The 25,973-nt window shown below is 41.2% G+C and overlaps 1 long non-coding RNA gene across 1 annotated transcript in view; it reads right to left on the bottom strand.

Moving 5' to 3' along the window:
- LOC149178313 (uncharacterized) overlaps positions 1 to 25,973 on the bottom strand; it is a 78,356-nt gene extending 52,383 nt beyond the window's left edge. The window contains exons 1-2 of the long non-coding RNA XR_016258181.1: positions 25,612 to 25,973; positions 25,416 to 25,514 (exon numbers count right to left, since the gene is read on the bottom strand). This is a non-coding gene — a long non-coding RNA (uncharacterized LOC149178313). The remainder of the gene's footprint in view (positions 1 to 25,415; positions 25,515 to 25,611) is intronic.

Here is a 25,973-nt window from a genome sequence, read left to right as displayed (position 1 = left end):
AGCTTGTGTCTTCTTGTCTTGGCTTGTCTTCTATTGTTTATGTATATGTTCTATCTTCACTTTGCTATCATGCTGATGTGATTGCTACTCTGAATATTGTCATTGGGCTAATATGAAAAATTGAAGTAAATTGCTCTAAGCATAGAACATACCTAAATTTAACAATATCTGCTTTGGAAGACAAAGGGATGAGGGTTGCTTTCATCAAGGGAAAGGTTCTTACTTGGCCTGTTGGATCCTCTATGAGAAATGCATTCACATTGGGATCGAGATTTGAACGACTTTATATAGTCACTGGAAGGCCTCTTCTAACATTGGTCAAGCATACTAGTCATCTAAGTGAACTCTGGCACCGAAGATTGGCCCATCTACATTATGATGCTCTTACAAAATTGAAGAAGTTAGTCTCTGGAATTCTCGATGTTCAAGCCCAACATGATGGAGTATGTACAGGCTGTGCCAATGGAAAGAAGACTAGGGGACCATTCCCCTCTAGCGAGAATAAGACAAATGACATCCTCCAACTCATTCATTCTGACATATGTGGACCAATGCTCATACATTCTATTGGTGATCATCTCTACTACATCACCTTCATTGATGATTTCACAAGGATATATTACTTGAAGCATAAGGATGAAGCTTTCGAAATGTTCAAATAGTTCAAAGCTTTGGTCGAAAATCTAACAGGGAAGAAAATTAAACTCTTCAAGTACAACAACGGTGGAGAGTACATTTCAAATGAGTTCATAGATTTTTGCAAGAAGAAAGGGATTAAGAAAGAGACGATTGTGCCCTATAATCTAGAACAAAATGGAGTAGCTAAAAGAAAGAACGTGTCTATTGTAGAAGTTGCATGTGCCATGCTCCATGATCAAAAGTTGTTGAAGTTCCTTTGGGGAGAAGCAACGAATGTCGCAGTTTATGTTCAAAATAGGGTGCCTCACCAAGCATTGGACAACAAGACTCCCGAAGAAGTATTTACAAGTGTGAAGCCCGATGTTAGCCATCATCGTATCTTTGGTCGCCACGTATATTTCCATGTGCCGAAGGACAAAAGAAACAAGCTGGAAACCATGGGAAGAAAAGGTACATTTTTTGGATGCTGTGAAAATTCTAAAGCATTTAGAATATATATTCCTAGTCAAAGGAAGGTTGAAATTAGTAGGGATGTAACATTCGACAAATATGTTGCCCTTGGGAAAGCAAGGGACATTCCTTTGTCTCCTCCTCCTGAGAAGAAGACGAATGACATGGATATCTTAGATTGGAATAGAAAGGCACCTCAAAGTATATAAATAAGAATCCCTTCTCTAAGTGAGCGTCATACAACTCGATTTTGGTCCTTTGATTATATCGCACTTGGTCATCGATGCTTTTCATGGCTCGTATTATTTGGTCACTGCAGCACGTATTATTATCTGAGGCTTGCAGATTCCTACAGATGGAATGTTGAGAAATCTAGAGGGATATGGATTAGGTGATTTCTCTTACTTTGATAACTGCTTGTGATGCATTTTTACTTAACTTGATTAGCTTCTTCTTTCACTTGATTATTATTAGTGTTTTCTATTATCAAACAGCTACCAAACAATGAAGATCAATGAGACAATAGGACACAAGATATAAGCTATCAGCCAAGGCCAAAACCTCTCCTCTTGAGAGGAAAACCCACAAAAACTCTTCTCTTCTTATAGAACTTCAAATGACAAATTCCAAGACCTAGGACCTTTGTCAAAGTCCCCTCCAAGACTAAGACAATCCTTCCTCCTTGATGAGCTTTCATTTTCTCTAGCAACCTCGACTCCAACAACTTCTGCAACTTCGACCCCCAGCGGTTTCTTCGGCAACTTTGACCCCCAGCAAATTCTTCTACAACTTCGACCCCCACATTAGGGGAATTTTGAGGTCTAAAATGGGCCTCCTAAGGAAATTATAAAATAATAGTGGAAATAATAAAATAAGATTGGATTGCATCACCAAAAAAAAAACTACTTTTCAACTCATTTTTTCAACTTATCTCCCTATGGGTTTACTCAAATTTCGGGCGGGAATACTCGTTGGATGCAGAAATTGATTCCTCATGCAAGGAGTACCCATGTTGCATACTTTCAATGGACCCTACTACACAAAAAATGAGAAATACATGAACAACTAGTATTTTCAACTTATCTCCCTATGGGTTTACTCAAATTTCGAGCGGGAACACTCATTGGATGCAGAATTTGATTCCTCATGCAAGGAGTACCCATGTTGGATCCTTTCGATGGTTGCATACGCTTTTCATGTATTTCTCATTTTTTGTGTAGTAGGGTCCATTGAAAGTATGCAACATGGGTACTCCTTGCATGAAGAATCAAATTCTGCATCCAACGAGTGTTCCCGCTCGAAATTTGAGTAAACCCATAGGGAGATAAGTTGAAAATACGAGTTGAAAAAGTAGTTTTATTGTTTTATTATTTTTTAATCTTTTTACTTTTTTACTCCAAAAATGGTGAATCATCCCCCATGGTTGACATCATCATCTTGAATCCTATTAGTTCTTATAAAGTTTAGTTTGGTTGTACATTTTTCTTAGGAGGCCCATTTTAGACCTCAAAATTCCTCTAATGGCAGTTTCTTCTGCAAAAACCCTAGTTCTTGCACGTGTGGAGAAGATGATGATTTCTTCCTCTTTTGTTCTTTGCTTGAGTTGGTTCTTCCTTCTATGGAACTCAGCTTGCAACGTATACCTTAACTCAACTTCTTGTAGCAAGTCTACAATTCAATCTAGCTGCTGCAATAGGTGCCCTAATTCACTCGCACATGTGAAGGATATTAGCCCAAAAACAATCCCAAAACTTCGCTTTCTCCTTTTCCTTCTTTGTTAGTTATTCGGCTTCCTTTTTTATCCTCTTCTCTTCTTAGATCTTGAGAGATGATTGGATGATGTTCAAATGAGGTTGAAGTCTTCTTAGATATAGGCTTCTTTCTAGGTCGAATTGCTGCCTTTAGTTCGACTTGTCCACTCATGAAGGTCGACTTGTTCTTTTGATGATGACAAGGTCTTGGAGGGTCTATTTGACACTTTTGACTTTACATAAATTTTCTTTACAAGACGTAACATGCCCAAAAGGGTCTGCCATACATGACAATGAATCAATAGACTTGTAGACTCAAATTACAATGAATCAATTGACTTGTAGACTCAATGACAAGCCCTAGAAGGGCTCAATGGGTGCTTGAACTATAAATAAATTTTCCTTGTGCATGAAACCTATGCCTCAAGAATGACAATAATAAATTTATTTTTCTGCAGATCAAATACATAAAATAATGATTACATATGTCATTATGAAGACGGAAATTAGTTAAATATTTCAACATGGAAGTCGTTTTTGTGGATCGCATAACTCATTTCAGTGGCCCGTATCCCAATCAGTTGCTCGCTTCTTGTGTGACTCGCTCTGTAGCTATCATGGCTCGTTCAATAGATCACGACATCGCATATATAATGCAGAAATATGGTTCTTATATAATTCAACGGTGAATGGTCATCATTTTGTGAAATGGACAACACACAGTCTTTTATATGGGTCACATACAGTCTTTTATATGGACAACGCTCAGTCTTTCATACAGGCATTGCACATATATATGGCACATCGCATACAGTCTTATGTATGACAGGCACCACACATGTATCTTGCCATCACATAAAACTTTTGTCTTGGCATCGCATTTATATTACAGGTCCAGGAATCCGATTTATATTACAGGTTTTGGCATCGCATTGACACTATGGCACATCGCATACAGTCTTATGTATGACAGGCACCACACATGTATCTTGGCATCGCATTTATATTACAGGTCCAGGCATCCCATTCATATTACAGGTTTTGGCATCGCATTGACACTATAGTTTTGTGATGACACCACGTTATAGTCACATCACAGTTTGGCTCTATCCATGGTTTGACATTCATCGCTCTCTGTTTGCCTCAACACATACGTACACATGGCATAAATCGTATGGTCTCTTTTGGCATATAAGAAATTGTATACAGCATTTACATATTGGATCTCAATTGTCTTAACGATAAGGGCACTAATCTATTACATATTCTCTTTGAGTTATGAATCAGTAGTATAATATATGCATGGAACAGTTAGGGTTTGCAGTTTCGTTTGCAGGTCTAAGGCCTCAATGATGGGCAGTATTATGACATTGAATGGCTTCCTGTATATATTATAGTCTTACAGCATCTCTGAGACATATGCAGCAACCTCAAGTGAAACCCTAATGACAATACAACCTGCCAGTGATCTAATGACCTATCTTCATGATGACAGTATTGCTATGTCTGTAATGATGATATTGCCATGACATTATGATTGCAGCACTGATGATTTATCAAATGTCAGTTCACAAACAAAGTTGTGAACTGGCCTGGGTAGGCCCTAGATGGTCTGTTGTAAAGATGTATTTCTCCATGGATGTACTTGTATCTCAGCTGAACAGTTGATGAAATCTAATAGAAGAAGAAGAATTGAATTCCAGGTTTTCCCCCTTGTGGGGTTTTGCCCTAGTCTTCGACCAATCCTGGTGTCTCTATGTGTGCTTGTTTTTCTTTTGTTGTTACTTTATGTTCTGCTGCATTGTTGTTGATATTGTTCTTGCTACATAATTGCACATGATGTAATGATGTTATAATACTGTGGGGTGAATTTTAAATATAAATGACGTAATGCAATTATCAAAGCAAAGAACAATATATCCCTAAGGAAAATTAACAGCATGTGTTAGTTTGCAAGTTGTTTCTCAGTTCAGCAAAAGATGGCGCGTGCAGTTGCATGTGTTAACTTTATTTTTACTTAGCAGTTTTCTAATTATTAGCTCAAGTATAAGTTTAGTTAGTCAGATTCAGTCTAGTAGGTAAGGTGCATGCTTACATGCCTCAGATCATCTACAGCCAAGGCATTGTTGTGCATGTGTCTAGATTCATTGTACCTACTCTTCTTCTCAGTCTGTAAAAAAGAAGATAGGGATGTAGGTTTATTCTTCAGTTTTTGAATGGCAAACAGTGTATTTAGTTTGCTTCTGTTTTCCTGTAGCAGACTTCATTGCAGAATTATGAGCAAGCAATAACAAGTCTTCACTGTCCATCTACTGAGTTTCTGTGTTTTTCTACTTTTAACAATGATTTAGCAAGTATTCTGCAATTATGTTTTTCTTCCTGCTTAAGAACAGTAAAGATATTTAAGACAGACCCATGAGTTCCTTCTCTAAGTTTTTTGCAGCATGTGCTTGTATATTTTAGCAATATGACAACAGCAGTTGTGTGTAACTTTCAGGTTTCAGCGGTCTAGTAATTTAGGAATTATTTTAGTGCTAAGTCTGCTGACCATCATTTAGAAAATCTAAGGAAGCATTCCAATCTGGAATAGCCAAGCTATTCCATCACTAAAGGAAGCATTCATATAAAACAAAGATGAAAACAAGAGAGTAAAATGCAAAGCAAAGCAAAAATAAGAGACCCGACAAAGGTGACACAGCAAAATAAAATGCAACAAGCTTACAAACCAGCACTAGTGACAAGAGGATGTAAATCTAGCCAAAAAAATTACCTTCATGAGCAAAAGGTGCAATACTACAAGGAGGAGGACGCTACCAAGTTGCTATCATCCAAAAGACTCATAAAACTTAAAAAATTAAAATAAAAAGGGAGCAGCAAGTTGTCGTAGGGGATTTCCTAACAAAAGGGAAAAACACTAAAAAGAAAGCAAGGCAGGGAGTAACGAGGAATGCTCACAAGGAAAAGGCCAAGAAATGAAAATTGGACTACAGGATCCAACACATCAAGGAAAGGGAAAAAAAAGTACCACAACTGACAAGGGAGTCAGCATAGGAAAATTTTAGGCAATAACAATGACAACTAAACGAGAGAGGGGCCAGAAGGAATGTGGCACACAGAGGAGGTGGAGGGCAAGGAGACAACGTCCTCAAAAGGAGAGGAACAAGGTCCATTGAGCAAGAGGACTCAAAACAGACCAAAGAGAGGATCCACAAAAGCTCAATGAGATAAGTGCGGGTTCACAATTGAGAAAGGAAACGCGAAGAGAAAAAGGGGAACAATGGTTGTTTTATCTCCATTCAGTTTTAATATAGAATTTTCATCTTAAATATGAACAATCAGGCAATAAGATTGATGGTATTTTGTTAGTTAGGATGGCTCAAGTGTTTGATAGGAAGAATTGTTATTGTTCCCACCCAAGTTTAAAACTTGTTAGTGACACGTTCACTCTTCATAAGCCAACTGTTGTTGACGCTCTTTGTGAACCATGAGGATATCTCACCATTGCCTATGAGCTGGAGGGTAGGGTGCATCAATAAATGTTTTAAAATAAAATTTAAAAAATCATAGATGACATTGGGATGGGCTAATATGTATGAACAAGAAGTAACACAAACAGTAAGATTGATGACATTTTGTCAATTGGGATCGATAGAGTATTTGAAAGGAAGAATTGTTTTTGTTCCCACCCCGGTTCAAATCCCGTTAGTGACATGTTCACTCTTCATAAGCCAATTGTGGTTCAGGCTCTTCGTGAAGCATGAGGAAAACTCACTGTTGCCTACCAGCTTGAAGGTAGGGTGCATCATTAAATGTTTCTAAATAAAATAAAAAGGATAGATGACAATGAGATGGGCTAATATGTATGAACAAGAAGTGAACAAAAACAGTATTTTCATGGATTTTTTTGGTTCTGCATTATCAATGGCTAACTGATATAAAACCCAATTATTTTTAACTATTGGCTGAAATTATATCTGTTCCTGCCCTAGTGCAACACCGGATTCAATATTTAGAGGACAAAGTTTATTTAATAGACCAGGATCATTAATTAAATCTAATATCACAAAGAAAATGGACCCTATGAGTTGACCTGGCCAACCTGCTGGAAAATAGATGATTTAGAAACATGACCTTTTCAATCATTTCAGCAGTTTATATTTTTAATAGAAGATTCCGAAGTAGACCCTATGGATCTGTTTGGCCAACTTGCTGGCTGAGTGAGGGGCAATTTAAGATCCCATGTCACAAACTTATCAACTTTCGTAGCAATGTAAGCTTTCAATATTGAATTTGATTCTATTAAAGACAATAATGACTGAAAATTTGTTCTACATGTACAAACTGTGGATAATCATCAAGGCCCCTATAATATTCAATATACCATCTAACTAAATTCAGTCTACAAATTAAATCCAGCACAAATTAAATTCAGCTCCAAAATTTAATGATTGAAACATAGTGTGACGATGTTAATGACCCTAGTTTAACAATAGAGCCAAAATCATAAATCAGACAAGCTAATTTAACAAATTAGAAAAAACAAATCATTCATTGACTATACACTGTTGATTTGGGGTAGCATCGGATGTGCTCTAGCCATGAAATTTGGTGGAGAGGTTGGGGCATATGAGATCTCCAATACCCAGAAAGGGTTTGGGCAGATTCTAAACAGTTCAAGAGATATTAAAATAATTAATATTTTTAATGGAGTTCCTAAGTCTAAACTTAGGGAAAATAAAATATTAATGTGTATTAATATGAAACTGTGTTAAAATGGTCCAAAAGATATGGATCAAGCCAGATCTAATTTTAGCCGTTGATTAGGGACTTAATCTCGGTCGTTGATATGTCAACAGGAAAAGTATAAAAGGAGGCTTGAGGGTCACTTGGAGAATACACCAGAGTGATTAGTCATTCTATTCTCTAGAGTGAGGTTTGCTAAGAAAGATAGAATTAGTGATCGAGAGTTGCAGCTGAGGGGCATTGAGTACAGAGAGACAGAGAGGCAGAGATAGTGTCGGGAGAGCAGCGCAGTAGCTTGGGAGAGTGACGTAGAGCTAGCCAGGGCTCACGCAGGGCCACGCAGAGGCAGTTGGGAGTTGCGCAGAGCCTCAGAGAGGCCAGCGTTGCTGATGCAGAGGGCCAAAGGGCTAACGCAGGGCCTCCTAAGGCTGACGCAGACCCATCCGAGGTGACGCAGGGCCAGCGTTGGGCAAAGAGGGGTTGACGCAATCCAGGAAAGGTTGACGTTGGGGTCTCTGGGGCAGATTAGTGCTGAGGAGCTGCCGAAAGGATTATCCGGGGTTTCAGCCAAGAGATTTATCTCAAACTGAGAGGTATTACTGCTAAGGAAATTCTCTGTTGGGTAGGCCAGTTTCGGCACCTAGATTGTACTTTGATATTGCTTAATAAGAAAACCCTCAAACAGTTGCACTGGTTTTCCCACATTAGGTTTTTCCGGGGACATTGATCCAAAAATAATGGTGTCATATGGTGTGATTGTTTCTGTTTCTTTCAGTTATTGATCTGTAATATGTTGAGCATGCACTAGTGTTTATTTTCAGTATTTACATTGTAAATAACTTGTTAAGTAACAGAACAAGTAGGTAAGAATAAATCAGATAAAGTACATGGAGGGTTTCTAACTAAGTAGACTTAGAAACTTCAACATAGACATAAGACAAACCACTTATGGTTGAACATGGTTACGGAACAGGGTTACGGTCCTTCCTAGTATTACATTATTTGTGCAGGTCTCCTTATACCTGCAACTCTCCCAAACTACTAGATACCTCTACAGACATAAGACAAACCACTTATGGTTGAACAGGGTTACGGTCCTTCCTAGTGTTACATTATTTGTGCAAGTCTCCTTATACTTGCAACTCTCCCAAACTACTAGATACCTCTAGCATAAGAGCAATCTGCATTGACCTGCCTGAAACGGGTGATCTTTACACACAAGAATATGAAACAAAGAATGAAGCTATAAAAAGTTGGCTATAATGTAAAACATTGATGCCCCTATATTCAATCTACTGCCCAACTAAATTCAACCTACTAATTAAATTCAAACATTTAGGCCCCCAAAGCTAATAGTTAATACACAATGTGAAACAAAAAAAATACAAAACTATAAACAACTAACTACAAAATACAAATAATAAACTTGGGGGACAATGGAGCTCCAGCGAACGGGGAAAAAGCGAAGGGGAAGGGACTCAAAGCCGGATCCACTCTTGACACCACTCTCTCTCACTCAGCGCTAGGGTTCAGGTAAGAGCGTGGGTGGTTACAGTGAGAAATAAGCGGAGCAGTCACGGGATTCCCCTTGTTACAGCGCGAAGCAAGTGTCAGCATTAGTTTTCAAAGGTGGTCAGACAGTTTTACCACCGCAAACACTTGCAGTTCCCCGGTCAGAAACTTTCGGCCCCTTTTCTCTCTGCCAACGTATGAGTAGTGGTTAGTGAGTCCTTACCACAAAGCAGCAGGTTACCTGGGCGATACCTGTCACGGCTTAAAGGTTTGTGGCTTGTGCTCTACCCGCAACGGTTACACGGGTTCGTTGCCCTGCGGTTTCTGACCCGTTTCCCTTCGGTTTTCGCAAAGTTGTCGGGGATGGAGGAGGGTTACGAGGAGGAACTTGTTGACTACACCTTAGACAACTACTCTCAAACCGAGATTTTCGTGACATCCTATCCACAAACCCATGAGGGTGCTTGTTAAGTTTAGGTATGTTCTATGCTAGAGCAATTTATTTAAATTTTCACAGTTAGCAATCACATCAGCATTACGATAAACTGCAGATAGAACATAAATATAATATGCAGAAGACAAGCGAAGACAAGAGGACACAAGATATGGCGCAAGCCAGGGACAAACCCCACAATGTGTGGGGAAACCCTTTGATCAAATCTTCTTTTATCTTCAAAGTTCAGCAGAGAAAGAGAGAGAGAGAGAGAGAGTACAATTACAACAGAAGTCAACACTTTGACTTGTCTAGATCTAAGCATAGATCATCTTCTATAACAATGAGATCGGTTGAAGACATTCTGCTTCAACTGATACATATCATCAAGCGGCATCTGATCCTCTTTCTGCACCACTACATACTACACCATGCTTCACTAATCACGTTGCTCATGTCCATGATCTTATCCATCATCATGCTGCCCTTCATTTCCATGATCTCATGCTGCCCATGTCCATGATCTTATTGCTTCATGTTACCCATGCATCAAATCAAGCTTCATGTTGCCCATGCATCATATCAAGCTTCATGCTGCCCATGCATCAAATCAAGCTTCATGTTGCCCATGCATCATATCAAGCTTCATGCTGCCCATGCATCAAATCAAGCTTCATGTTGCCCATGCATCATATCAAGCTTCATGCTGCCCATGCATCAAATCAAGCATGTTGCCCATGCATCATATCAAGCTTCATGCTGCCCATGCATCATATCAACACTGCTCAACGAATATATACCCATGATTGCCCAGAGTGACTGCCCAACGTATATACAGTCATGAAGTCCACCTGTGTATATATATTCATGAAGTCTACCTGCGTATATATATTCATGAAGTTACCTGCATGTATATGAATCCACCTACGTATATACATTCCTGAAGTCCACCTGCGTATATATATTCATGAAGTCACCTGCGTATATATATTCATGAAGTCCACCTGCGTATATATATTCATGAAGTCACCTAGGTGTCCACCTGTGTATATATATATACATGAAGTCCATCTGCATGTATATGAATCCACCTACGTATATACATTCCTGAAGTCCAATTGCCTGAGTGACTGCGTGTATACCTGAGTGTGAAAGTTGTGCGTGTATATATATATATTGATTGCGTGTATATATATATTACCTAAGTGATTGCGTGTATATATATATATATATATTGCCAGAGTATATGAAGCTATTGCTACGTTGAACAACTCTTTATGACTGCGTTGAATCCGGATGTCATCACGTTGACTGTATTTATCCATGATTAACGTGTAATGATTCCGGATGGCATCACGTTGACTGTCTTGTCTTCATGCAGTGCGTATGTACTCCATTATAGCATATAAGTTCCTACCCTTACTGCGGCTAGATAGATGACCTACGTATTAATCTTATGCCCTGCGTAACCCTAGACTGCGTATAACCATGAACAGCATATTACGATGGCTGCAATGTACAACGACTTACCTCTTCATCACTGCGGCTTGATGACTTTGGCACTCTTGACTGCGTACGTGTCTTCTTGACCAGCATATCTCTTCATCATTGCGGCTTGATGACTTTGGCACTCTTGACTGCGTACGTGTCTCCTTGACCAGCATATCTATATATAACCATGAACAGCTTCATGTCCAACGTATATATAACCATGAACAACTCCATGTCTAGCGTATATATGTCTCCATCATCTGCATTGGTAGGTTTTCATGATCGTTGGTAGGGCATCATCTTTGGGCCAGCGTGTGTTTCTCTTGGTGTCTCACTCCTTCTCCAAAAACCCAAGACGTCGAGAGGAGGAGATCACTCAAGAATTGTGTCCTCAAATGACATCAAACCTCATCTATTTATACTAATGTGTAGATGATGAATAGACACGACGTTTGGGCTTCTAGAGCCTACATAAGAGCTGGTCGGCTTCATAATAATTACATAAACAAAATAAATTCGTATCTCCATAAATACTTATCGAAATCGGATGATCTTTGGATCAATCCTACACCTCTCGACGAGAGGGATCCAATAAAAATATCAGCTGCCATAAATAAGCCGACCCACATGGAGTTTGGCCCTAGTTGCCAATTTAACACTCCCTCTCAACTAGGGAGAACTCCATCCGTTGATCCATATGTACGACTGTACTATCTCTGCCATTAGTGCCTTGCACTACTCTGCCTAGCTCTGCTGGCTCTGCTCAGCTCTGCTGGCTTTGCTCTGCTCTGCTCAGCGTTGCTGGCTCGGCTCTGCTCTGCTCAGCGCTGCTGGCTCTGCTAGCTCTGCTCTACTCAGCTCTACTGGCTCTGCTCTGCTCAGCTCAGCTCTGCTAGCTTTGCTCTGCTAGCTCTGCTCTGCTCTGCTCATCTCCGCTAAACTATGAAGAAGAAGAATTGATCGAGAATGAGTCATATCATTCTCCACTGACCTGAAGTCAGTCTCAGAGTGCATACCACTAGTCCCAGACCAGTCTCAACTGACCCGAAGTCAGCTTCATAGTAAGTACCACTCCTACCACTGGTCCCAGACCGGTATCGCAGTCTCAGAGAGTGTACCACTGGTCCCAGACCAGTCTCAACCGACCCAAAGTCAGCGTCATAGTATGTACCACTCTCACTGGTCCCAAACCAGTACTGCACTGACACGAAGTCAGTCTCGGAGTATGTACCACTGGTCCCAGACCAGTCTCAGCCGACCCGAAGTCAGCGTCATAGCATGTACAACTCCTACCACTGGTCCCAGACCAGTATCATTGATCCCAGATCAATGGAGGACATCCTAGCGTAGGGAGTACGGTAGATACAACGATGCGTCCATCGGTACTACTATGGTCCCTAACTTCATTTCCCTGCTCATTGATCAGATGAGAGGTACTTCCCATGAGTCCCAGACTGCATGGGTAGGATGCCTCGACAGGAGAATTTAATCAATCCTGTCCTCACAGGAGAACACATCAATCCTGCTACAATCGCCATGGAGAACACATCAATCCAGGTTGCCATGGAGAACACATCAATCCAGGCCTCACAAGAGAACACATCAATCCTGCTACAATCGCCATGGAGAACACATCAATCCAGGCCTCACAGGAGAACACATCAATCCTGCTACAATCGCCATGGAGAACACATCAATCCAGGCCTCACAGGAGAACACATCAATCCGGCTACAATCGCCATGGAGAACACATCAATCCAGGCCTCACAGGAGAACTAATCATCCTGCTACACAAGAGAGCGAATCATCTTGTCCCACAAGAGAGCGAATCATCTTGTCGCACAAGAGATCGAATCATCTTGTTTCAGTGCGCACCACCAGGGGAGGGTGAGTCACCCTGTGGTCGTATGTTGCTCCAATAGAACTGCAAGCCCCCCAAAGCTCCTAGAGTTCAATGTATGCAGCATGCAGGACCCTTTTACAAAGGTCTCTCGACGACTCCAAGTCGTTCGGGAAAATCACAAATTTGATCTTTCCTCAGGGCTCTGTCCTGTACATCATCTCAGTGTGATGGAGCCTCCTTGATCATCGACTTACCATATCCCAGATAAGGCAGTATTTGATGTCTATTTGCTGGAGCAATTGTCGAATATGAGATTCCTCAATAATCAAATCCCACCTCTAGTTGTCACAGAGAATCACAGTGGTATTCATCATGTGTACAAACAGCTCACTGAAGAGTTTCAACAACCAGACTGCCTCACAGAAGGCCATGCTATCAGCAATGTATTCTACTCAGAGTCACCGACTTCTGCTTCCTGCTCATCCAGGATATCGAGGCAGATTCCAAAGAGAGACAGCACTGGGAAGTGCTCTAGTGATCCTCCATACTGCCTGCCCACTCATCATTCGAATAATCATGTGGTTTCATATTTCCACTAGTGTATCTCAATCCATGAGAGATTGTGCCCTGAAGATATCTCAGAAGATTCTTGGCACCAATCCAGTGAGGCTCAAATATGAGCTCACCATGCTAACTGCAACACAGATGTCCGGACGGAGGTTCTCCAAGAACATCAACGCGAATGAGTTTATGAAACTCAGAGGCATTTCCCAAATCTGGTCCGACATCATTACCATATAACTTCTGAAAGTTAAGATCCTTGAGGCAGTCACAAGCTTGCAGCTTATCTTCTCACATTCAAAATCCAACTCCCTCTGTCTCCTATAAATGAGAGGGTTTGCACCTGTCAGAGAGGTTTATAATCCACAACCTTCGAGTAATGGTTTGGATCGGTTTCACTCCTAGTGAATCTCAGCTGCATTAGACAGCTATCAATCCTCTCATATTATGCCGGAGGTGTTTTTCTTCAAGCCATAGAGGGCTTTCTTCCATCTGTATACATGAGATTCCTTGATCATGATTCTCAAACTCCTCGGGTTGTTCCAAACCTGTGAACCTGCTGCTTTACCTGAACTCAAAAACATCTTTAAAAGATCTATTTTCAAACACGTACCTTTCCATCGATAAGTGCCACCCTGCAACCTTTGACTTCCATTTCCGAGATGGACATCGGGTTCGATTAGGTACATAAAAGAGATTTTGGGGTTCCTTGCTTTCGTGGAAGAGTCGACCATTTCCTTGATGACTTGCATTACCAGTCATTCTTTTGATCATTGAAGATGTCCCAGGAATGATTGTTATCTTCATCAAGAGATGTGTCTCTGCCATTCGGACACTCCTGCGCATAACGGCCGAACTTATTTCAACAAGGCATCCGCCTTTCCTTCCACCCTTAGATCCGAACTTCCCAATGAAGTGATCTTAAGATGGACCATCAGAATCTTCCGCTGCGCCATTCTGATAACATTCTCTTCTTTGACTTCACCCTAGGTGAATTATGAGGAACCCATTGATCCTTCTGTCTTGTCCCAACTGTCTTCGGAGATTGCTCTTTCACTCTTGCTTGGGCATTGTCTTCACCTCAGCTCTGATACCATGTTAAGTTTAGGTATGTTCTATGCTAGAGCAATTTATTTAAATTTTCACAGTTAGCAATCACATCAGCATTACGATAAACTGCAGATAGAACATAAATATAATATGCAGAAGACAAGCCAAGACAAGAGGACACAAGATATGGCGCAAGCCAGGGACAAACCCCACAATGTGTGGGAAAACCCTTTGATCAAATCTTCTTTTATCTTCAAAGTTCAGCAGAGAAAGAGAGAGAGAGAGAGAGTACAATTACAACAGAAGTCAACACTTTGACTTGTCTAGATCTAAGCATAGATCATCTTCTATAACAATGAGATCAGTTGAAGACATTCTGCTTCAACTGATACCTATCATCAAGCGGCATCTGGTCCTCTTTCTGCACCACTACATACTACACCATGCTTCACTAATCACGTTGCTCATGTCCATGATCTTATCCATCATCATGCTGCCCTTCATTTCCATGATCTCATGCTGCCCATGTCCATGATCTTATTGCTTCATGTTACCCATGCATCAAATCAAGCTTCATGTTGCCCATGCATCATATCAAGCTTCATGCTGCCCATGCATCAAATCAAGCTTCATGTTGCCCATGCATCATATCAAGCTTCATGCTACCCATGCATCATATCAACACTGCTCAACGAATATATACCCATGATTGCCCAACGTATATACAGTCATGAAGTCCACCTGTGTATATATACTCATGAAGTCTACCTGCGTATATATATTCATGAAGTTACCTGCATGTATATGAATCCACCTACGTATATACAGTCATGAAGTCCACCTGCGTATATATATTCATGAAGTCACCTGCGTATATATATTCATGAAGTCCACCTGCGTATATATATTCATGAAGTCACCTAGGTGTCCACCTACGTATATATATACATGAAGTCCATCTGCATGTATATGAATCCACCTACGTATATACATTCCTGAAGTCCAATTGCCTGAGTGACTGCGTGTATACCTGAGTGTGAAAGTTGTGCGTGTATATATATATTGATTGCATGTATATATATATATATATATATATTGCCTAAGTGATTGCGTGTATATATATATATATGTGTGTGTGTATATATATATATATATATATATATATGCCTAAGTATATGAAGCTATTGCTACGTTGAACAACTCTTTATGACTGCGTTGAATCCGGATGTCATCACGTTGACTGTATTTATCCATGAACAACGTGTAATGATTCCAGATGGCATCACGTTGACTGTCTTGTCTTCATGCAGTGCGTATGTACTCCATTATAGCATATCAGTTCCTACCCTTACTGCGGCTAGATAGATGACCTACGTATTAATCTTATGCCCTGCGTAACCCTAGACTGCGTATAACCATGAATAGCATATTACGATGGCTGCGATGTACAACGACTTACCTCTTCATCACTGCGGCTTGATGACTTTGGCACTCTTGACTGCGTACGTGTCTTCTTGACCAGCATATCTATATATAACCATGAACAGCTTCATGTCCAGCGTATATATAACCATGAACAACTTCATGTCTAGCGTATATATGTCTCCATCATCTGCATTGGTAGGTTTTCATGATCGTTGGTAGGGCATCATCTTTGGGCCAGCGTGTGTTTCTCTTGGTGTCTCACTCCTCCAAAAACCCAAGACGTGGAGAGGAGGAGATCACTCAAGAATTGTGTCCTCAAATGACATCAAACCTCATCTATTTATACTAATGTGTAGATGATGAATAGACACGACGTTTGGGCTTCTAGAGCCTACATAAGAGCTGGTCGGCTTCATAATAATTACATAAACAAAATAAATTCATATCTCCATAAATACTTATCGAAATCGGATGATCTTTGGATCAATCCTACACCTCTCGACGAGAGGGATCCAATAAAAATATCAGCTGCCATAAATAAGCCGACCCACATGGAGTTTGGCCCTAGTTGCCAATTTAACAGTGCTAGACCGGCTATCGCCTCTACACTGGAAGAACAGGTAAACCAAAATGATATAGGGTTGGCAGACATGGAAGTTTCACTACAAGGGTTGGATATTGCTCAACCGACCGTGGTAGTTACAGAAGGCTTTATAAGCCTAGTAGAGGGCACCAGCTCTTCCTTCCTATCTATTCCGTCACCTTCAGACCTTCTTGCCTGGAGCGGACAGCAACTGCAAACAGAGGGACTCCAGAACAGAGAGGGTTTTGTTGCATCTGCTTCAGAAGACCTGGGGTTTGGCAATATAGCGTTGAACGAGGTAGGCTTGAGAAAACTTCTTTGTGCATGATTTGTTTGTGCAAGGTGGTGAATTGAATGGCATTAAATTGAAAAACGAGAGTAAAAGTCTGCCTGTGCATTGAGAAAAAGTGAAAGTCTACCTGCATATTTCACCAAGTTTACCCAGTTTTTTCCTCTGCATTGGAAATCTCCTCAGCATTTTTTAAATTCTCCTGGAAGGAAGAGACATGCAACAGTAGAGGCCAGCCTGTGTGCGTGAAAAAAACTGAATTTACATATCTATCTATGTGCTGAGAAGAGAACCTGCATCCTTATGCTCTGTTCTGTAAAAACAAAATTCTTCTTTTCATAAACAGACAGTTAAATTCTGGGTGACAGCAGTCTTAAAACAGGAGAATTATTGCTATTTGATATTGTAAGGAACACACGAGAAATTCCTTCTTGGGTTCAGAAGAAACCGAATTCAGTTATCCTCTGTTTCAGTGATTGACTGTTTATTTTCCTGAGCATTTTCTTTTCTGGTTAAAACATAAAAAGAGCACTCAACACCATGCCAGGAGGATTCATAAGGAAAGAACCCTCAAACTCTAACAAGTTGCACAAGCACCCTGAGGTGGTAGACCTTTTCACCCGGGCAAATTGGAAATCCTTCTTTGACAAAATTCAGGGTTATGATGAGGAGATAACTGAAGAGTTTTTAATGTCCCTGAGACCACATTCAAAGACACATGCCACAGTTAGTTTTAGGGGTTTGACCCTAGAACCTACCCCTGAGCTCATCAGTAGAATTATTGGTCTACCATTAGGGCTCCCTTGGAGCAAAGAAGAGAGATCATTGGGCCAAGTTGCTAAGAAAACATTTTTTCTGCCCGAGGAGCATCCTGTAGAAGACAAAAACGGAGTTAGAAGGACAAGCTTGCCTCCTCTTTGGAGTGAAGTTAGTTATCAAATTATGAAGTATATCAAATGTGAAGGGAGGTTTAGCATCATCTATGGATATCATTTCAGGTTGTTACATGAATTAAGGCATGGGATGGACTTGCCTCCAGCCAAGAAACTAAGCATCCCATATTTCCTTCTTCAGTCCTTAATTGAATGTGGTACAAACCTAAGTGAAGGGATCCCAGATCAGTTGGCCCACCATGGGCTCATCAAACTGTTGGTGAAAGATGCTTTACACACCTACACTGTCCCCATATCTTGGGAAATCTTCAGAAACATGTCCAGGGATGATAACATTAGAACTTTGGCTACGAACATCACCCCATCCAGCAGTGAGGAGGGGGAGCAAACTGAAGAAATTCAGAAGAACAATGATGAGGGAGCACAGGACATTCAAGCAGAGGGCAAAACAGAGGAAAAACAGAAAGAAAAAGAAGAATTTGGCAAGACTGTTGAGCCTAAAACAGAGGAAGAAACAACAGCAAAAACAGCAAGGGAAAAGAGGATACAGAGTAGAAAGGAAAAGTCCGAGAAAGCCCAAATGAAGGCTGCCACAGCCAAAGCAGGCACCCAGAAAGAAAAGGGAAAGGCACACCCTGAGATATCAATCATACAGACAGAAACAGTGGACACACAGATTTCTACAGGAAGCGAAGAAAAATAACAGCGGGAAGAGAAATCCCCTGAGGCGTTGGCAAGGGAGGCAGCAGTTGTGCTTGCTGCATTAAGCACACCTACAAAACAAAAAGGAAAAAGAAAGAGGCAAACCTCCATGTACTTTAAAGCCAGGAGAAGCACAAGGATCAAAGTGAGCAAACCCCAGCCACAATTAAAGGAACCAATTGTCATTGAGGACACAACCACTAAATCGAAAGAAGAGTCTCCTTCAAAGATATCTATCACCTATGAAAGGGGAAGCCCAAAAACCTCCACTTGGAGAGAGAGAATTAGGATGATGGACTCAAAGGCAGCTCTACAGGAAGCTAAAACATCTCTACAAGAAACTCTAGCTAAATTAAAAGAGACTGAGAAATTGGAGAAGGCAACCAAACAATCACAGGGAGAAGAAAAGATCGAGGAGATACTGGAACCAAGCCCTCAGCCTAACTTGGGCTCATATTACAACCAGTTAGAAGGTGGGAAGATCATCCCACAGAAGTTTGTTGTACCACTTTTCTTTGCATTGGAACAAGAACAGGTTAGGACTCACACTTGGATGAGAATTGCCAAATCCAAGGGTGTTGCAGACATAGGCCACCTGGAAGAACAGCTCAAAGAGTCAAGAAAAGAGTTGGCCATGGTGAGGCACATGGAAAGCAGTCAAAGAGCCAAATTACAGGAAGAAAATGAGTTGTTGAAAAAGCAGTTGCAGGAAGGTCATAAGGAAGATAGGCCGTCCATTTTGGGAGAGCAGCAGCAGCAAGAAGGACCTCCAGCAAACAAGGAAACAACCAAGGAACAGCAGAGAGAGGAAAAGTTGCAAGCTGATGTTGAGATGCTAACAAAACTGCTACAGGAAAAGGAGTCACAGGCAGCAGAAGAAATACAGGTTTTAAAACAACAGGTGCAAGAGAAAGAAGCCCAAATCGTCTGCATGGCCAGCGGGGCAGTTGAAGCCTTACAATGTAGGCAACCTGCTAAGTCATATGCATTATATCTTAAAGATCAATGGTTGCAATTTCAAATTAACACATTGACCCAAAGGGGCACCATTCCATTCCATAATTACAATTAGTTCATGTATTTGTGTGACAGTAGCTCAGCTGAAGATAATGCCAAGTTAGCAAAATTCTATTTACACAACTTGGCACTTTCAAACATGAATCTATGGGACCCCAATGCCGCATTGGGAGATGTGCAACTCATGGCCATGGCTTCCTGGTTAAGCCATGAGGAAAAGAGGGCAGCAAAAATTCGGAAAATTATGGACAGGGAGCTAAGTGAGCCACTCATGATCAGAGCAGAACCAAAAGATCCCTCAGCTTTAGTATATGCCCATCAACACCTTGCCAACAACCCTCAGGTTCTCCCAGACTAAGTTGAAAGGCAAGCTCAGGCCACTGCTCACTTTGAAGACATGGAAAGACTGTTGGGTGATAACTGCATTCATGCTTGCACAAGGAGATGGAACACATTGTCCCACAGTCTGAAAATAAGAGAGTACCACTCCCCAACAAGGATGAGGGAGGCTTTGGCAAGAGTGCCACTTTATAAACAGTCAATGCAAAATCTGAAGTCCAACTGGATTGGCCTAAAGTTCAGTCCTCCATTGCTTTTGGGACTACTGGAAGGGGTCAAAGAAGAAGAAGAACACAGGCAATGGGAGGAAGTAGAGAGAAACGCAGGGTTTCCTGACCAAGAAGAGGACATCACCTCGGAAGCCTGGGATGTCAGAGAGGCAGTCAAAGCAATCAAAGATAATGAGCTGGATTAGTTGCTCAGAGGATGAGAACCACATTCAGCAGGGGGGTGATGATGAGCCCCAAAAATGAGTAACTTTATGGGCTCATTTTGCCTGTTATTCTCGATTAATCCACCATTCTTCATAGTTTTATGCATGCTTTTGAATATATTTATGTTAATTGAATGAATGAGAATAGTCACTTGACCACAAAGTCTAATACGTGCTTATTGCATATTTTTGGACATCTTTTGGACCAAAGTCAAGCATTTATGAGCAAGTTGACAACCAAAAACGAAGGAACAAGGCTGAGGATTTGTAGGAAGGGTGTCTCCTGCACTAAATGACCCCTTTCTCGAGTTCTCCACCATCAGCTCGGAGTTCAACAACCCACCAAAGATGATTTCAAGGGGCAGCCGAGCAGGTTTTGTGAAGTGGCTGATTAACTGCAGTTTTGGCAGCCAAGCTCCTAAAGTTAAGGAGAACTGTTTGGGAGTCCTCGTGTTGCATAAGTAGGAAGGCTTCAAGCCTTAGTAGTTTAGCTATTGAACAGTTGTTTTTCGCACTTTAGTGCAACTCTGCATTTCAGCTCATTTGCGAGCTCTTGCTGTAAACAGTTTTGTGACATGATTATTTTTTGAGTAATGGAGATAAATTTCGCTTTGCACCAGCTCTGAGCTTTCTTAGGAGGCCGTAGCTCTTGGGGATGGGCCCAACCCAAGTGCCAGTACCTCCTTCGTGTATTTTTATGTGTTTTCCTTGCATTCATAGAATAATTTCTGTTATTTAGGTTAAGATCTTGCTTTGTTACTTAGGTTGTTTTTGATTATTAAAATAGCTTTTCATGCTTCAGGTTGATTTGACAGTTTGGTAACAGAAAAGATCTGCAAAAAGGCCATCAAGCAATCCTTGATCTCATCTCTCCCTCCTTGGGACCATGAGCTGAGACCAAGGCATACTTGCTGCCACAAAAACACTGTTTTTGCCTTTCCATGCGATTGCTAGTGTTAGATTTTTAGGTGGAAAAGTTGATACCAATTGTACTTGCATGTTTAGATCTGTTCTTGCTTAGTTTCCATAGTTATCTTGCATGATTTCCTGTCTATAAACTTCTATTCATCATGTTTCTGGTTTTTGGGTCAGATTAGGTCAAAATAGATAGCTCTCTGGTTTTTCTAGTCTTTGTTCAATCGGTTTTGGAAAATAGTGTGCAGAACACCTGTGATACATTGCCACCTATCCTTCCTCCATCATACCACCTGCTCCAACCCCTAATTCCAGATTTCTTCCCTTCATTCACCACGCTTTTCCAATTTGACCTAATTTCTACATTCTTGTGCAACATTGCTCCCTCCATCCTTGAACAAATCCAACCACCTTCATCACTCCTTAGCTTCATTCACCAGGTCCTAGACCCCTTCACATCCTCATCCATCCTCCATTTCCACTTTCCCACCTTTTTCCCACCATCAACCCTCCAAAATCCTCTTTCGGCTCTTCCTGTAGAACTTCCTGTAAAACCCCTGCAGACTTCCTATAGAAGTTCACGTGAGCAGTTTTTCGAGATCTGATCACTGTGAAACTCTCTGAAAGGGTGCTAGGGACCCCTTAGGCCCTCTTCTCACCTTCCCGACCTCCTGCAAGCGCCCACTCCATTTCCTTTCGCCAATCAACCTCTGCACAATCAAAAACAGTTAAAGCACATGCATAATAATTCTGCAAGATTACTCAAAAGTACAAAAAGATGTTTTTTCCATATTTTTCTTCAGAAGTAGCTTAGTCACATGCATTTTACCTTTCCAAAAGTCAATGGCATCCATTTCCGCAGCTTTCATCTCTTTTCTTGCACTAGTAAGGTTAGTCGGTAAAACTAGGGTTTGCTAGGGTTTGCATTTCCTTTCAGTTTTCAGCTTCTTTCTGCAAGTAGACTAGCCTCTTTTGAGTTAGCTTTCGTCCATCACAGTTAAAAGCTTCTTCTAAGAGCTCATAGAAGTTGGCTTAAGCTCCTAGCGAACTTGTGCCAGTTGATCAAGTGACAGCCTGCGGCAAGAGCTAGTACTTGTGCATATAGCACCATCGCTTCCAAGTTTGTTACGAACAACCGAGTTGATAAAAGTAAAGAAGGGAGTCCCAGGAGTTGCAGCATCATTGCTGCAATACTAGGGCCCACCAATTACCTCCAAGATTATTGCCCTCCGCATAAAGCCAATCCTCTCCAGGATGATCTCAAAGAAACAATTTGCCTTCCTTAGACACCGCCATATCCAAGAGGCCATAGGCACCACTCATAAAATGCTTCACTCCATCAAAACCCATTCTAAAAGAGCTGCCATACTCAAGATTGACTTATCTAAGGCTTTTAACAGAGTAAATTGGACTTATCTTCAGCTCATGTTCACACACATTGGGTTTCCTCACCAATTCATCAAATGGGTGGGAAGTTGTTTCACAACTGTTTCTTTTAGCGTCCTAATCAATGGGGCAGGATCTAACTTCTTCCAACGCTATTCCTTCTGACTATGGAAGGTCTCAGTAGGCTCATAAAATCAGCAAGAATAAATGGCACTCTAGGAGGCGTGGAAATCAATGTCAGGACCATTATTTCTCACCTTCTTTTTGTTGATGATGTTCTAATTTTTCTAAATGGCTCCTTTAGAGATACCTCTAATTTCGAGTCAATTTTATCTCTTTTCTGTAAAGCAACAGGAATGGAGCCGAACTTCGACAAATTAGCAATCATTTTCAGCTCCTGTCTCCCAAATGAACAAAGATATGCCTCCCAGCACTTCGGGTTCGTAAGGCAGGAGCTAGAAGCTGGACTGAAGTACCTGGGTTTCAAGCTTAAGCCAAACGGGTACCACATTGCAGATTGGGCGTGGATGCTTCCAAAAATTGAAGCCCGAATAAATATTTGGCAGTAGAAGTAGCTCTCTAAGGCTGGTAGACTCACCCTCATAAAATTAGTCCTTGAGGCATTTCCAGTCTACTGGATGTCTTTGGCTTGGATCCCTAAAGGCATTCCTCGCAAAATCAAGCAGATCTGCTACAAATTCCTATGGCGTGGCCAAACAGTAGGTAAAACTTTCGCTTGGGTCAATTGGGAAAGGATAGCAAAACCCAAGAAATGGGGACGTTGGGGATTCAAGGATCCCCAGGACTTTGCAAAGGCCCTAGGAGCAAAATTGTGTTGGTAAATCATTACCTCGAGCAGCCTCTGGAAGGATGTAGTTTACAAGTACATTTATCCACTATCAATTTCAGATTGGAATCATAGCCCCAGCCACAGTCCCATGGGGGTCTCAATCATCTAGAAGGCCATCACGCACTCAATTGATATCATAAAACAGGGCCTAGCATGGAAGGTGGGGGATGGATCCCAAATCAGAATTGGCTCCAATGCCTGGGCAAGAAGCGAAAATGCCCATATTTTGCCACGAGAGATGAGACAGGAACTCACAGCAGCAGGGTTCTCACAACTTGCACACATCTCGGCGGAGGAGCAGCATGAGAGGCCAAATATGCAATGGAGGGATTTTGAGCATCTGGGCATAAGTGGCAGATGGAGCAGGGAGTGGATGAGGTTCGTTGGGGCGCTGGAGGAGGCAAACATCAAGATCTCAGCAAAAGAGGATAAGTTGATATGGGCCAAGGTCCCCACCGGCATATACTCTCCAAAGGTTGGATTTGCATCAATCATGGAAACTCGAGCAATGGGAGTTATCTGCTGGTGGTGGCGATTCATTTGGAAGCTGAAAGCCCCCCATAAAGCTCGGCTACTCATTTGGACTATCTTTTCAAATAAAATTCCCACAGACCAAAACCTGAAAAATCAAAATTTCCATGGCCCTTTCATATGTAGCCTATGCAAAGCTGCCATTGAGGACACCGATCACCTCTTTCTCCATTGCTCAGTACCGGCTAATATCTGGAATATCATTACCACAGCGCTCTCAGTTCACCTTCGTTGGACATGCCACAATGTAAATGAGGCTTGGCAGACATGGTAGTCAAGCACGGCCAACCAGAAAGTAAAAAACTTACCTCTCATTATACGCTGGGGCATATGGATTATCCGGAACCATAGAATTTTCCAGGATAAAGATATATTGGGAGCGGCAGCCTGCAATCATATGTTGGCCATTTATAACTCAATCCCTGAGTATCCAATCCAGCATCCCCCTCGGGAAATAATCCCAGAAGTAATAGACAGAAGTCAGCCATGGGTGTACTTCGATGGCTCGGCCCAACTGGAGGGTTGCGAGGGAAGGGCAGTCCTATATCTAATGATTCAGTGAGCTTCAAAATAAAAGTGGGATTAGGGAGAGGCACAAACAACTACGCGGAACTAAACAGTCTTAGACATCTCCTCCTCTTTGCCAGGGTAAAACACTATCATAACCTTCAAATATTTGGAGACTCTCAGCTCATCATTAACTGGATAAATGGGATCTATAATTGTCACTTGCACACACTCAGAGACTTAGTGGAGGAAGCTATTGAATTAAAATCTCAGTTTGAGTCTTTTGTCTGCTCTCATATCTACAAAGAAAGGAATGAAGTCGTTGATCTTCTTTCCAAAGAGGCCGCGCAGCTGACCAGAGGACAGTGGTTGATTCAAGAGTACAGGGATGGAGACTTTTTCCAGATCTACCATAGGCCTTTCATCGAAGAGACGGTTCATTTTCAGGACTGATCAATATGATCATCCTAGTTTTTTGTTTTTTGTTTATTTCTGCTATACAGTTTTTAACATTGCAAATACAGACCTGGTTTATTTTTTATCCTTCAAGTTTAATGAAGGAAGATATGGAAATATAATGCTCATAACGTCTGGACTGACACTCTGCTGATAGTAGTGAAAGCATTTCTCAAATGCTGGCTTACAACATGTAATTTTCTTAAATTTCTTAATGAAAATTACGCTTTTTCCTTGGAAAAAAAACCTACAAAATACCAGCATGAACGGCTTTATGCACAACACTGCTAATACAAAAGTAAAATTATAATTAAAAGCTATACCATGACTGGCCAACGTAATCATCTAGCTAGCTCTGGATATTAACCACTAGATGATTTCGGATTTTCTAAATATTAACCACAGTACCTTACGGGGTTAACTAGCCGTTTTCTTTTCTATATTAATGAAAGAATATACACCTAGTTCATACTGTCAACCACGAGATGACATCAGATTTCTAAATATTAACCTCATTATCTTCTGGGGGTTTACCTAGTTGTTTTCTTTTTCCGTATCGAAAAATAGGTAATGACAGAATGCATACATAGAAAGAAAATGACAAATGTATACCAACCTGATTCCAGACGAAGAATGAGGCTGATCCCTTAGACTTGCACAAACCACCCTCGTTTCACCTTCTTCCACGATGGTGAACCCTCTTCTTTGCATTCCCCTGTTGCAGAGCAAAATTCCTTATAAAATTACTGGCCATGCCAAAAACCAATAAAAATGAAACTGACAAAAAAAAAAAAAAAACAGAAAAGCTTTACCTGGAATATCTCTATCAATTCAAATGCCAATGATTAAAACCTTACGAATTCCCTTCAAATGACAATGTTTAAAACCCTTGCGATGTCCTGTGAGATCTCCAACTTTTCCTGATTAAGAGCTTGGGCTTCTCCTTCTGGAGCGGGCTCTTGGATCCTTCATAGCTTCTTTCGCTTTGGTTTTCATGATTCTCTAGCTGTCCCCCTGCTCTGACGCTGAACGCTGTCTTTATCTAATGGTCCAACCCAGAAGGGTGTCGATGTTCACCAAATACCTCATTCTTTAGAGTTGGAAATGGGGCAATGTTCCCTAAATACTTCGTTCTTTAGAGTTGGAAATGGGGCAATGTTCCCTAAATACTTCG

The sequence above is a fragment of the Pinus tabuliformis genome, chromosome 4_1 (assembly GCF_031772625.1).
Source record: "Pinus tabuliformis cultivar Carrire ecotype Pingquan chromosome 4_1, CPIR1, whole genome shotgun sequence".
NCBI lineage: Eukaryota > Viridiplantae > Streptophyta > Pinopsida > Pinales > Pinaceae > Pinus > Pinus tabuliformis.
The sequence above is the reverse complement of the archived record's forward strand: the minus strand, read 5'-3'. Positions and strand labels throughout refer to the sequence as shown.